General features: G+C 49.3%; 1 long non-coding RNA gene and 1 pseudogene across 1 annotated transcript; one reads left to right on the top strand and one right to left on the bottom strand.

The window, feature by feature from the left end:
* Window positions 1-3,292: 3,292 nt before the first annotated feature.
* LOC145454855 (large subunit ribosomal RNA) lies at window positions 3,293-5,099 on the top strand (annotated as a pseudogene).
* A 253-nt stretch (window positions 5,100-5,352) lies between these two features.
* Window positions 5,353-10,852, bottom strand: LOC145453320 (uncharacterized). The gene is made up of 2 exons (XR_013919722.1): window positions 10,531-10,852; window positions 5,353-5,509 (listed from the first exon to the last, which is right to left on the bottom strand). It is a non-coding gene; the product is annotated as an uncharacterized LOC145453320 (long non-coding RNA).
* Between the last annotated feature and the right edge of the window lie 4,296 nt (window positions 10,853-15,148).

The raw sequence follows: 15,148 nt of genomic DNA, 5'->3' as shown, positions 1-15,148 counted from the left end.
ATACGGAATATAAATATAATCGAAAAATTCGGTAACCAATTTCGCGTAGGCTATGCATACAAATGAGGAAAGTTACATCAACGCGTGTTAACTAGTTGTATCGAGTTATCGAATGATTTTTTCCTTACACCGAAACAACTAGAATGTGCAACTACATTAAAAACGTATCTAAATGAGCTCCAGGGCATTGTGATTTTGCAGCATACCAAATGTCATCCCACATTTCATGATGGAACAACTTTAAAACTAACGCAGTTCTATAGCAACTTTTGCCTAAATCTGTTTTCGGTAGCGTGTACATATACATAGTCAGCTTTAATAACAGAATTACCATGCTAATATGTGACTCCTCACCTTGAAACTTGGTACGTAGTTGTAGGACATTGTGATTATGCAGCATACCAAATTTCCTCACGCATTTCATAATGGAACAACTTTAAAACTAACGCGGCTCTACATCGACTTTTTGCGTACATCTGTTTTGCGGGAGCGTATAGCACGTACCTATACATAGTCAACTTTAATAACGGAATTACCATGCTTAACATTGAATCCCAACTCTAAACTTGATACGTAGATGTAGGACATTATGGCAATGCACCATGCTAAATTTCATCACACATCTAATGACGGAACACCTTTAAAACTAACGCAGTCGAATACCGACTTTTACGCATATCTGTTTTGCGTGAACATAGCATGTACCTATACATAGTCAATTTTAATAGCAGAATTACCGTGTTAAACATTGAATTCCCACCTTGAAAGTTGGTACGCGGTTATAGGACATTATAAAAATGCACCGTACCAAATCCCATCACACATTTCATCATGGAACAACTTTAAAACTAACGCGGCTCTACATCGACTTTTTGCGTACATCTGTTTTGCGGGAGCGTATAGCACGTACCCATACATAGCCAACTTTAATAACGGAATTACCATTCTTAACATTGAATCCCAACTCTAAACTTGATACGTAGTTGTAGGGCATTATGGCAATGCACCATGCTAAATTTCATCACACATTTCATGATGGAACACCTTTAAAACTAACGCAGTTTTATACCAACTTAGCGTGAATGTGTTTGCGGGATCGTAGCACGTACCTATGCGTGATCAACTTTAGTGATGGAATTACATATGTAGGGCTAATTAAGTTTCAACACTTTTACAATGATTCGTCTTGCTTCCTATAACATCCCACTCGATGCCCTCGTTATTAGGCTGTAATCTCAGCCTGAGCTATGTCTTGAACCCTACGGGACTCTGCAAATTGTTTCGATTTATTCTGTCCGTTTCAATTTAAGATAAGGAAGCCCATTTCACTCAATGAATCGATGCCTACGGTACTGTACAAAATTTTCTGATTAATTCTTCCTATGCTTATTAATCATAAGAAAGATGATTTGACACCTAAAGTACGAAATACTTGTTCGCTTGAGCTAAGCAGCCGCGCTTGGAGTGGAATTTTACGGGGTATGTGGACTTATTTCGTAGGGCTCTATGCCATAGGAGCATACTTTACGCTCCAATTCGATTCCCACACATTCCATATAATTACTAACAGAACCATTGAGTACCAGCCTTGACATTTTCCGTAGTACTAGATGGCATGTATACAATTTCATGACATCCGACAGTACGACGGAGACTATCAAAATATCGAGAGAAGCCCTCTATTCTTTTCTGAAATAATCAAGGTTTTATCATGACTTCTCTTCATATAAACTCCAGCAGAATCACTAATAACCTCTCAAGTTTACTCAATTTACTTTAATCTGATACTCGTGTATCAAATCCCTGTTTTCCGCAAGTATGATATAGGCTATCGCTCGATACTCAACGATTCGTAATTTTGCTGGAATACAAGTACAATTAGGGATTGAAAAGTAACTGATATATGTGGTTATGTTTGTAGGATATTTACACTTCTACTTACCAGGAGAAACTACCTACGTTTAGGACTTTATATTTCAAAGTAGTTTTAGGTTACGTTTGTATCACCTTGACAAGTGCTATTATCAAAAACTGCTTTTGCTAAACTCTTACACTTTCAATAAACTTCTACACCGAATCTTGTAAAGTAGATAAAAAGGAAAACTATTAACATAAGGTAAGTGAGAAGCACGCAAATTTCGATTGCATACAAATGCCACAAACTGCGCTAACTTTCAGAGTTGTTAAGTATAGAAGTACTCGTACTTCTTGAGAATACCCAAGTAGGTTTTTTGCCTACATGCACCACATACTCTCAAGTCCTTATGATATTGGAGTACATCAACTTCATGATAGCCAGAGTATTAAACAGTAATAGACCTAGAGTATTAACGTTTTACGCAATTTTATGTGGTTTTGGATAACATCCATGATGTAGGCTCACTTTGAAGGTTACTTCGTAAAACTCAAATATCGCGCAGTGAGAGTTCGCAAATTCTCGAAGTAGTTTTGTTATTTTTATTGCGATAAGTCATTCTGCAGCGCGAAAATGCGTCGTAGGATATAGATGAAACTAGCACCACTCATCAAGACCGCTGAAAACAGTACATTTCAACATTTAGTAGCGCTAAATTTCTAGTAAAGGACAAGAAGTGATGCTTTCCGAGTGAGGTAAAAAGTAAGTATTGCAGGTATAGTTTACCTGAAAACCGAATACTCTGAAATAGAAGTAGATGCAGTGTGAATAGTTAATCACTTGATTAAGTTTAGTGCAAGCAGATAAAACCTATACTTGAGTACTACAAAATGCACGAGTACTTCGCCATCGCCTCCCTCCACGTAATAAGTGACTACGGTTTAAGACTGCTTTTACCGATACTCGTCGGTTTCAGTTTTAAATAGAATTCGGAAACCAAGTAATTTCATAAACATAAGCTAATTTAATGAATTTACTCGAATGCGCCGTACCGCGCTGATAAGATTAATTATAATATACTTATCATGTTACAGCGATTTTTCTAGCGTAGAAAATTTGTAAAATGTAGTAAGCAGGCCAGTATGAAGATATTCGTTGAGCTGAATAAACATAAAAAATACTCTAGACTACTTTATCGATACTTTACAATTTCAGTTTTAGATAAAATTTGTCCCTTTCACCTATAATTACAACTCCTCGCTATCTAAACATGTTTAGAATATATTATTTGCGATGATACGAACCCGTGAAGTACTCAAGTAGCTTTTCGTAGGATATAGATGAAACTGGCAACACTCACCAAGACCACTGGTCCACTGAAAGAAGTACATTGTAGCAGTAAAGTCCTACTAAAGTACAAGAAGTAATGATTTCCGAGTGAGTTAAAAAGTAAGTATTGAAGGTATAGTTTGGTCGAAAAAGCGAAAAACTCTGAAATAGAAGTAGATGCAGTGTAAATAGTTAATCACTTCATTAAGTATAGCGCAAGCAGGCCAAACCTATACTCGAGTACTGCAAAATGTACAAGTACTTCGCTATGTTCTCCCTCCACGTAAAAAGGGACTAGATTTTAGAATACTTTATCGGTACTCGACAGTTTCAGTCTTAGATAAAATTTGGTAAGACTTTAAATTTTAAAGTAGTTTGAGCTTACGTTTGTATCGCCTTGACAAGTAACATTATCAGACATGAAAATGATACTATCACCTAATATAGAAGTTAACACACGTCAAAACATTCCCGCGCGCGTGTCTTAGTATTAGGTGGTATAGGGTTAGGAAGAGTTAGGTTAAGGAGCGCGCGGGAATGTTTTTTATGCTTATACAACCCAACGAATACCCATCGGCCTGCTTACTACATTTTAAATATTCTCTCCACTATCGTGTAGACAAGAATATACTTCTCTTAGTAAGCAATTTCTCGTGAATTCCGAAGCACATTGACGTGTGTTAACTTCTATATTAGGTGATAGTATCATTTTCATGTCTGATAATGTTACTTGTCAAGGCAGCCGGGGCGGCCGAGCGAGAGCGTTCCCGTTGGGACCCGAAAGATGGTGAACTATGCCTGGGAAGGCCGAAGCCAGAGGAAACTCTGGTGGAGGGCCGTAGCGATTCTAACGTGCAAATTGATCGTCCAACCTGGGTATAGGGGCGAAAGACTAATCGAACCGTCTGGTAGCTGGTTCCTTCCGAAGTTTCCCTCAGGATAGCTGGCGCTTTTTCGCAGTTTTATCTGGTAAAGCGAATGATTAGAGGGCCCGGGGACGAAACGTCCTCGACCTATTCTCAAACTTTAAATTGGTAAGAGGCCCCGCTCGCTCGGCTTGGAGCGGGGCGAGATCGAGATCGAGAATGCGAGTGCCTAGTGGGCCACTCTTGGTAAGCAGGACTGGCGATGCGGGATGAACCGAACGCCGGGTTAAGGCGCCCGACGCGTACGCTCATCAGAGCCCACAAAAGGTGTTGCGCGATACAGACAGCAGGACGGTGGCCACGGAAGTCGGAACCCGCCAAGGAGTGTGTAACAACTCACCTGCCGAATCGCGCAGCCCTGAAAATGGATGGCGCTGGAGCGTAGGGCCTACACCCGGCCGTCGACGCGGCGCGAGCCGAGCCACGGCCCTAGGCGTCGACGAGTAGGAAGGGCGCGGCGGCGGGCGTCGAAGGGCGGAGCGCGAGCTCGCCCGGAGCAGCCGTCGGTGCAGATCTTGGTGGCAGTAGCAAATATTCAAACGGGAACTTTGAAGGTCGAAGTGGAGAAGGGTTCCACATGTGAACAGCAGTTGAACGTGGGTCAGCCGACCCTAAGGCTCAAGCGAACGCAGTTTTCGATCGGGGGGCGTTGCTCGTCTTCGCCCCCGCCGAGGCCGAAAGGGAATCTGGTTAATATTCCCGAGCCCCGACGCGGAGGTCGGCGCCTCCGGGCGCCCGACGCGGCGACGCAAACGAACTCGGAGACGCCGTCGCGGGTCCCGGAAAGAGTTGTCTTTTCTTGGTAAGGAGCGGAGACCCTGGAATCGGTTCGCCCGGAGATAGGGTCGGAGGCTCCGTAAAGCGTCGCGTTTCCCGCGGCGTCCGGCGAGCTCGCGGCGGCCCCTGAAAATCCGAGGGAGACGGTTTGATTCTCGCGCGGGGTCGTACCCATATCCGCAGCAGGTCTCCAAGGTGAACAGCCTCTGGCCGACGGAACAATGTAGGCAAGGGAAGTCGGCAAATCAGATCCGTAACTTCGGGAAAAGGATTGGCTCTGAGGGCCGGGTCGGTCGGGCCTCGGCGCGAAGCGGGCGCCGGGCGCGCGCCGGACTGGGCGGGCCCCCCTTCGCGGGGGGGCGAGCCCGGACCTGCGCGCGCGCCCTGCCCGCCGACCGCCGCGGCGGCGCGGGTCTCGCGACCCGCCTCGGCCGGCGATCAACGGCCGGCTTAGAACTGGTACGGACCCGGGGAATCCGACTGTTTAATTAAAACAAAGCGTAGCGACGGTCGCAACGCGGTGTTGACGCTACGTGATTTCTGCCCAGTGCTCTGAATGTCAAAGTGAAGAAATTCAACCAAGCGCGGGTAAACGGCGGGAGTAACTATGACTCTCTTAAGGCTATGATCCGCGGAGGCCGGCGTAAGTCGGACCCCTTAGTCGAACCATGAGAATCGACGAAAACCAGGGGCTTAGATACACCCCTCGGTTGCAAGCAAGCGCGAGACAACGTGGTGCCGGCCATGCCGGCGCAAAAGGGACCGGGACCAAACGCCTTTAGGCCCCGGTCCCTCGAAATACGGACGTCAGCATGAGGAAGCTGGCGCGACATCGGATGTCAAAAGCTGGTGAATCCCTATGTGGATGACCGATATTCGGTCCAAAGAGGTATATTGTGAGCTCTTCGGAGACAGATCAGTGATGCGCTGCATTTACGGTCAAAATAGAATGAGTATAACCAAAACTTGCTTTTTCCAGACATCTCTAATCCTAAGCAGATATATATATAGTCTATTCTGTAATCTGTGATGGCTACAAGGTCAGACGGAGGGGCGTTTGCGACCCCAGGATTAGTGGAAGGCTCCCAGCCCCCTGCAAGGGGACCGGGCCGGAGTAGCATTCAGCTACACAAATGCGATATTTGTCCCTTGTCCTTCCTCACCGGAACAGGACTGGCTTTGCACAGGCGGAAGAGGCACTAGAGCGTGGTCAACTCTGAGATGCTTGACGCTGCTCCAAGCAAGCGCCCCCGATGGAGCCCGGAGGAGGACCGCCTACTAGCTTCGAACGAGGCGGGCCTCATTGAATCCGGTAAAAAGGTTGCTAACCTAAGTCGGGAACTAACAAAATCATTGCACGGAGAGCGCTCCTTTGACGCTATTGATTGCCGCAGGAAGAACGCGAATTATCGGGCCCTGGTGAGGGACATACAAGCGAGGCGAGCGCTTGAAATTCAAGACCGAAGGTCTTCGGATTTAGAAACGGTTATGGAATGTCCAGACCTACTGCCCCCCTATGAATTTGGCAGTGAGACAGTTACCGATGATATCGGTACAGGAACGAACAGAGTCAAAAGGGTGTACTCATACCTAGACTCCCTGGAGCCCTCGACCCGAACGGGTGTGAAAGATAAGGGCGCAGAACTGTTGCTTGACGAAATCATCGGGAAGGAACCCGAGGGGCAGGATCTGGTATCGGAATTAGAACAGCAAGCGGAAATCCTCCTAGCCCGAGTTGAGGCAAAACCCATTGTGAATACCTGGACCACGGTAAAACCCGCTAGTGAGAAGCGTCGTGTGTCCAGACGAGAGCAAAAGAAAATCCACTTTGCCAAAACGCAGAGCCTATATAAGCGAGATCGAAAGGCATGCGCAGGGTTTGTCCTCAACCGCGGCTGGGAGAAAAAGCCTTCGTCAGAGACCCCGAACCGAGCAGCGATGATCGAGTTCTGGGGCGACCTGATGCGTCGCGAGGCGGAAACGGACGCTAGAGAGGTCCCTACACCAGTAACGGTGCACTGGCGGTTACTCGATCCTATAACAGAGGCTGAGGTGAGATCCATTGTGTCCTCCTCGAAACCTTCGGCAGCAGGACCGGATGGTATGACGCTCTCCGATATCAGAACACTGCCGACAACTTGTCTCACGAAGCTGTTCAACCTATGGTTGCTCAGTGGGGTGCTTCCTAAACCCTTTCGACGGGCAAGGACTGTGCTAATACCGAAAACGCTTGAGCCAAAGGCTCCGGGTGACTACCGCCCCATCACGATTGGTCCGATGCTAGTCCGCACGTTTCATAAAATCCTGGCGTGGCGGCTGAGCTTAGCCTTAAAGCTGAATCCTATCCAGCGAGCGTTCATCCCGACCGACGGGTGCGCGGAGAATGTTACACTCCTTGACGCGGTAATAACAAAGGCTAAAAGCTCCCTAACGGACCTCAACGTGGTCTTTCTTGACCTGCGTAAAGCGTTTGATTCAGTTAAGCATGAGAGCATCCTCAGAGCGGCCATGCGCCTAGGCGTCCCGGAGCCCTTTGCACGGTATCTGGGTAGTTGCTACAGCGGAGCTTCGACCAACCTCTATGGGGAGGAGATCGTAGTCAGGCGCGGTGTGCGTCAAGGGGACCCCCTGTCTCCCATTTTGTTCAACGCAGTGATTGACGAAGCATTGAGCAAGCTTCAGAAAATCGGGCCAACCATCGAGGGGGAGGTGATAAGTGCCCTCGGCTTTGCCGATGACATGGCGCTGCTAACAAGATCAGCGGCCGGAATGAAAACCCAGTTAGAGACTTTCCTATCTTGTCTCAAGCTGGCGGGTCTGGTGGCCAATCCTGCAAAATGCAGGTCTTTGGTCATCAAGGCCGATGGGAAACGGAAACGGTGGATGGTGGATACGTCCAACCGCTTTGGAATTGATGGAACACCCGTGGACGCCCTGGGGCCTGAGGAAACCTATCGATATCTCGGTATCGAGACGGGGGCTGACGGTTGTAGGGCGAAGGTCGGGAACTGCCTGGAGGAGGGGCTAAAGGCTCTGTCTGATGCTCCCCTAAAGCCGCAACAACGGCTATATCTGCTACGAAATCACCTTTTCCCCAAACTTACATACGGGTGTTCGTTGGGAAAGGTTAAGCCGCACCTGTTAGCCGCATACGATGTGAAAGTACGAAGTGCAGTGCGACGCTGGTTGCATCTGCCGAGTGATACGCCGACTCCGTTTTTCCACGCGAGAATTACGGAGGGAGGACTGGGGATTCCGTCCCTCGAGAGTCGGATGATCCTCCTCAAGCGAGCCCGGCTTGAGCGGTTACGTGAGAGCCACTACCCTGTTGTCCGAGCTCTGGGGCATGGCGAACATGTCACGGAGGTGCTCAGGAAACTGGGAACACCCAAGATCAACGGGGAGCCGGTAACCAGCCTACCGGCGGCAGACGCAGTGTTTGCCGGGTGGCTCCATCGGTCAGAGGATGGGGCCGGCCTGAAAGAAGCAGACGAAGTCCCAGTATGGCAACATAGCTGGGTCTCTGACGGGTCGAGCTTGCTCAAGGGGCGGGACTTTGTTGAGGCCGTCAAGGTCCGAGGCAATCTCCTGTTTACCAAGAGCCGCGGAGCGCGGGGGAGAATTACAGCCAACCCCTATTGTCAGGCAGACGGATGTAAGGGAAATCAGAAACGCGAGACACTTGGACATATAAGTCAATCGTGCCCCGAAATGCATGGCCTCCGAACCATTCGACATGACAGCGTGCAAAAGGTAATAGTTGACTGCCTGAAGAAGAACAGGTGGCATGTCCTTGAGTGTCCGAGAATCCGTGAAGGGGCTAGCTACCTCTGCCCCGATATTGTCTGCTGGCGCCCGCCGAACGATACAGCCTGGGTTATAGACGTTCAGGTCACCTCCGATTCCAAAGCCGGAGAGAACGTCTTGCAGGGAGCCCATGAAACCAAAGTGACCCGGTATGCCACTAGATCCGTTATTGAATGGGTCAAGGAACATACGGATAGAGTGTCGGTGAGAGTGACCTCAGCTATTCTCTCCTGGAGAGGCTGCTGGTCGCCAGAATCCCTCGAGGACTTAATAACCATCGGGTTATCAAAACGAGATATTAGACTGGCTACCGTCCGGACACTGTCTGGAACGGCGAAAATGGTTGCGATTCGCTCCCGGGTGGGGCGCAGACCGGATCATCACTGAGTGTGATGGAGAAGCGCCGGGCGAGGGCGAGCCCGGTGCGGCAGGATGTGGAACCGAATATTGGTGCGGAACCGTATGCCGCGGAAGCATAGGGCGACAGACTCGCCCCGATCAGTAACCTTTGGGTATGATTGGTGATAAATGCCAAACGGCAAACAAGTAGCAAATATACGTGGAGGGGCGAAAGCCCCCGAAGTGGTCCTCGGCCCTGGCCAGGATCCACTCCTCGAACAACGAAGGCGAGTATGGGACGCAGAACGAGAAAAGCAGCGGAAATGGTGAGTATCGGTTGGACAAGCCGGTGCCGGGAAGGCGCTTAACAAAGCGCTGAAACGGCGCCAGTAGCAAATATCTGACGGGGCGAAAACCCCTGGGAGGGTCCTAGGCCTCGGGCCAGGATCCGCACCTCGAGCAACGAAGGTGAGTATGGGACGCGGAAGGGGAACAGCAGTGTGTTGGTAAGTATTGGTCGTAGAAGCTGGCGCCGCGGCGGCGCCCCAAAACAAGCGCCGAGGCGGCGCCAGTAGCAAATATCTTGTCTGGGGTCAGGCTCCGCGGCCCCGACCTCTCGGTCAGGGTCCGCATTATGTCGAACTCCCGGCCGAGAGGTCGGGAATCAACGTGTCACCTCGGTGGCTCGGTCGGTGAAAAGTGCCTACCCAAAGGGTACGAGTGATCATGGTCACCGGTGGACCGGGGAGTGTTGCCGGCGGCCCCTCCAATCTCATGTGTCTAACAAGGCATCCTCGATGCCTTAAACATGCCCTGCCGCTAGAAGTGAAATTCTCGGACCGGCAAGAGGTATGACCTGACGTGGAGGGTTCATTGAGGATGTCCCCACCAGGCAGAGTGACGTGCCATAAAGAGCCTCACCTCAAATCAAGAAACAATCAAGAGCAATATGACTGAAGTCGTCCTCAGGTAAGCAAGTGAGTATGAAGACAAGGGTCCCACAAAGAAGTGGGCACGAGTAACGAGTTGATGTCTAGGGCAAGCCGAATCTTCCTCCAAGTCTCATGAGCGCAGCCTACTGGGTGGGGATGAATTGCGTTGAGCAAAACCGTGGTGGTGCTGCCGCCTCGGTGTATTAAATTCGATAAAACCATGATCTAGACTGACCTTAGGTCCTACGAGGATACGGGCAGCAACGGACAAGCCACGCCCTGAAACCGGTGACTGGCCGTCGGCGGGCCGGACCCCCTTCGATGAAGCGCAAAAGCGGCTCGCGTGCGTGCACCCGGGCTGGGGAATGGTACAGCTGTAGCGGCCGGTCCGACGTAGATCGGTGATTCAAACCCGAAAGATGGTTAGCAGTGGGGTCCAGCAGAGCCCCGTGACTCCGGTCATGAATTCGGCAAATAAGTGGGAACAGTCACTTTGACGGTGTAGGGTTTGGCTGGGAAGATTATTGCGCCGTCTCATGAACTTATGATTGACGCCCACTATGACTAGCCAAATGCCTCGTCATCTAATTAGTGACGCGCATGAATGGATTAACGAGATTCCCTCTGTCCCTGTCTGCTATCTGGCGAAACCACAGCCAAGGGAACGGGCTTGGCGGAATTAGCGGGGAAAGAAGACCCTGTTGAGCTTGACTCTAGTCCGACTTTGTGAAGAGACACGAGAGGCGTGGGATAAGTGGGAGGCGCCTCGCGAGAGGCGCCGCCGGTGAAATACCACTACTCTGGTCGTTTTTTCGCTCATTCAGTGAGGCGGGAGCGAGCCGGCGCTAAGCCGCCGGCCTCCGATTTTGGCCTTAAGCCCGAGGCCCCCTACAAATTTCTCGGTATCGAGATTGGGCATGGTGGATCACTGTCCTCTATGGCTGGTGTTCTGGGCAGGGGACTGGAAGAGCTTTCAAAAGCCCCCCTAAAGCCCCTGCAAAAGCTATTCCTTTTGGTCAACCACCTCATACCAAAGGTCGTTTATGATGGTACACTGGCGACGAATACAAAGGGGAAATTGGCAAACTTGGATCGCCTCATTAGAGGTAAAATAAGGAAGTGGCTACACCTTCCGCGGGACACCTCAATTCCGTTCTTCTACGCAAAAACAAAATCTGGAGGCTTGGGTATACCTCCACTTGAAAGCCGTCTGGTACTTCTCAAAAAAGAACGCTTCCTAAAGCTGAAAGACTCGGAGGAGATGACAATCAAGGCACTAGCCCGATCCGCCCATGTGCGACGGATATTGCATGAAATGAAACTCCCCAAAATTCGGGGACAACAGGTGCAGAATCTAGCCGAAGAAACAGAGGCCTATGCGAGGTGGCTGCACGGAACAATGGACGGATCGGGGCTCCGCGAAGCTCACCTAGTCCCCTGGCAGCATTGGTGGATCACGGATGGCTCGAGCCTACTAAGCGGGAAGGCATTCATTGATGCCATTCAGATTCGGGGAAATCTCGCCCACACACGGAGCAGAGGAGCTCGAGGACGTCCGGATAAGGATGACAAATGCCCCTCGATGGGGTGCCACTCAAGCCGCAAGAAAGAGACAATCGGCCATATCAGCCAGACCTGCCCGGAGACGTGGGGCATGCGGGTTAATCGCCACAACGCGGTGGTAAACATTCTAGTGGCTAGTCTCACGAGGAATGGCTATGAGACGCTTGTAGAACCGGTCATCCCTATCGGGGGCGCAAACCAAAGACCGGACATTTTGTGCTGGCGCATTGGAGGAAGGACGGTATGGATCATCGACGCCCAGGTCGTTGCAGATGGAAATGTAGCCCGGCTGGAAGACTGCCACCGGAGAAAGAAGAATAAATACGACACGGACGGAGTGAAGAACTGGGCTAAAGCTACCTCAGGAGCGACGGAGGCGAAAGTCGCAACAGCCACCCTGTCTTGGCGAGGTCATTGATCTGCAACCTCGGTGGCCGCCCTTCAGACCATTGGGGTGAGGAAAATGGACCTGAGGATTGCGACCTTAAGAGTGTTGAGCGCAACCGCCGGCATGGTCCGAAACCGTTTTCGTGGTGGAAGGGACCCGAGGATCTGACATTGATGGTCATTGGTGGTGGTGGTGGTGGTGAATAAATGGAGGTGGGTGGTAAACCGGGTTTGTGTCTGTCTCAACTCACAGCAGCCGGGTAAGCTCAAGGTAAGTCTCGATCAAGTGGAAGTGGTGAAAATAGCAAATACCAAACGCGGACCGAAGGTACGGCCGCGTTGAAGTACTCGAGTAGAATGAGTAAAAAGTGGAAAAGTTTAAGGACTCGAGGGCCGAGTAAGTGCGACACGAATATCGCAAGGCCTCATGGCCTGGCCGCCTTGGCGAATACCCGGATATTCTACCGGTAGCGTGAGGTACCGGACAAAATGGGTCGGCAGTAGCCCACGGCGACTCAGTCCCACGAGATCGTCGGAGAAATTCAAAAACAAGGCCTGTGGTCTGGTCGCCAACTGATCTCTCAAGTACGTCCTAAGGTGAAACCCCCCGGGGTGAGAGGGGTAATATGATGTCGGTGTCGCGACTTGCCCGCGCCCGGCACATAGCCGATGATCATTGGACACCCTGAGGGAAGTAGCAGCCCCCTCAGGTTATGAATCGTAGCTAAACCACTTTGAAGCCTGACCTAACCCCCTGCGGAGGGAGGCAGCAAGACGTCCCCGATCTGGAACGGAAGCCGACATGCTTTGCGAGAAAACGGTTCAAAAATGAAATGGGATATCTACTCAAGATACCGTGAAAAACACCAGTTGCATTCACTTGGGATATTGAATCACATTGTTCGAGGACCCGTTTGGCAGCTTGTAGCTGGTCGGATGCCTCTATAAGCATTTGTAAATTTGTAGTATCGACTGGTGTTTCATCAGTCAATTGTCCAATAAATGCTGCTACAACATAGGATGTGCGACCATAGTTGTCGTACAAGACATCTCGAGCATATTTATAAGCGGCATCATCTTGCCTCCCAATGCGGCAGCACTCTAGCGCCGAGCGGGCTTTTCCCGTGCAAAGACTTATCAACTTATTTAGTTTGGTTCTTGCAGAGTGCCTTTCATTAGGATCAACATCTTCGGGATCAAATGAACAATCAAATTCATTGGTGAACCTATGGTAATCAAGGGGATCGCCATTGAAGCTACTAATTTGAATAGTTTGTAGATCAAAACCGCGTTACACCGATCCCAACATGCCACCCCACGGGTTCATTCTACTATCAGTGAAGACTGGTACCTGGTGAGTTACAGGCAGAGAAGGTGGAATTATGGGATTTTGTGGCGGGTGCAGTAGCTCACTATGGTTGGCGTTAGCGGCTGCAGAATGCGGAAAACTATGACAAGGCATTTCACACGGTTGAAAGCCTGGCTAAAATGGATTGCATTAGCCGGCCCATTATGAGTGGCCGAGTACTGGCCATTATATGACATACCTGATTGGGCGGTAACCTGAATATTGTTCCGCTCACTTGATAAGGTAGCGGCGTTAACTTGATTATGGATAGCCGGCCCAGTGTAAGATAGAAAACTGTTTCTGTAGGTAGGCACTGGAACTGACGAAACGTGGCCGGCAGAACGACGTTGGTCTTGATGTTGGCTGATTAAAACAGGCGCCACAGGTTCTTGGTGAGATGGTGATAAGTACCGATCAGTAACACGGTGATTGCTCCTTATATTAGGTTCTGGCAGCGAACATCCTTCAATACGGTGAATAGGAGGACTCCATGTTGTAAAGGTTTGAAACTGCATAGGAGTAGCTAGAGTGGGTGAAAACTCTTCCACAGGTAGTTTATCAGCAACAGCTTGTGGTATTCTTTCGCTATGGGTAACATTGCTACCCAAGCCGCAGTAACTCTCTTGACTAATCGTAGAAGCTACCGTGGTGGTGCTGCCGCCTCGGTGTATTAAATTCGATAAAACCATGATCTAGACCAGTGGTTCCCAACCTTTTTCGACTCATCGCCCCCTTTTCAAACTCCACACCGATCATCGCCCCCCAAATATTGGGAACACAAAAATGGGCATACAGACTGAAATCACCTGCGAGTTGAATAAGAAAAAAAGTCAACTTTTCCGCTCGACCTCGAAATTACACTTTTCCAGCTAAATTGTGATGAGTTGACTAACAAAAAGGTGATTTCTCCGACTTGATTGCCAAAGAACCGTAACAGCACTTCGTCAGCCCCTCCCCCCAATACGTTGGTCTTGACCCCCTCCATAGGGCGATAAAGCAAACTTCTGCACCCCTCAGACCCAACTCCCCCGATACCTCTTTACCGCTACTTCTCAGCACAAATTGTTTGACTCTTTAGTAAGACGGCTTAATTCGCGCGAAGCGCGAAAAATTGCTATTATTCATGATTGAATCGGTCAATATGATCGGGAATAGCATAAATATTGCTGTCAATGTTTTATCCTCTCTCTGCTCATGTATTCAGATTTACCGGTAAAGCTGAGTGACGTGTCTTGGACAAGGGCCCGTAAATAATAATTGAACATATTCGGGCGGACCCTAGGGTATAATGACTTTGCTACGTAATGACATTTCGTGGCCTGTCTGCTATGTTAAAAGATATTCAAATCGCCCATACGTACTAAACTAAAAGACGCACACGATTTCAAATTGGTATTTTTGCACTGGCGATTAATTTTTCTCTGCGAGATGGTATTTTTTGTGGGGTTCTGATTGGACAGGACAGGAACATTTGGCGCCAGCCATTTAGGCGCCTATGGACAATTAAATATATATGTATATCGTATATATATCGAAGTCGGTCAGCATAAAGGCAGTCCTTTTCCGCCAAGGTTTTCTCGTTCTGGCACACTGCTCGGAGTCGCACGTTACATGGCCTGAAACTTCATATGTTTTGGTGCGCAATGGTGTGATAATGGCTGACGCCGAGATGCCCATTTCTATACCCCATGGGTAATATTTCTTGGAGGAAGGGTATCCAATAAGCAAGAAATATACGACCACGAAATGGCGCGCAGCGCAAAATTTTTTTGAAAAAGTTGCCTAAATTTTCAAAATAATACTCTATAATTAATGTTAATTCACGAAAAAATTGTGGGCCCCCTTCGAGTTCGGGCCCCCCATCTCAATTGGGGGATTGGGTGTG

The sequence above is a fragment of the Botryllus schlosseri genome, chromosome 13 (assembly GCF_051294905.1).
Source record: "Botryllus schlosseri isolate E-star chromosome 13, Bs_hap1, whole genome shotgun sequence".
In the NCBI taxonomy this organism is placed as follows: Eukaryota; Metazoa; Chordata; class Ascidiacea; order Stolidobranchia; family Styelidae; genus Botryllus; species Botryllus schlosseri.
This window is presented reverse-complemented; position numbering and strand designations above follow the sequence as displayed.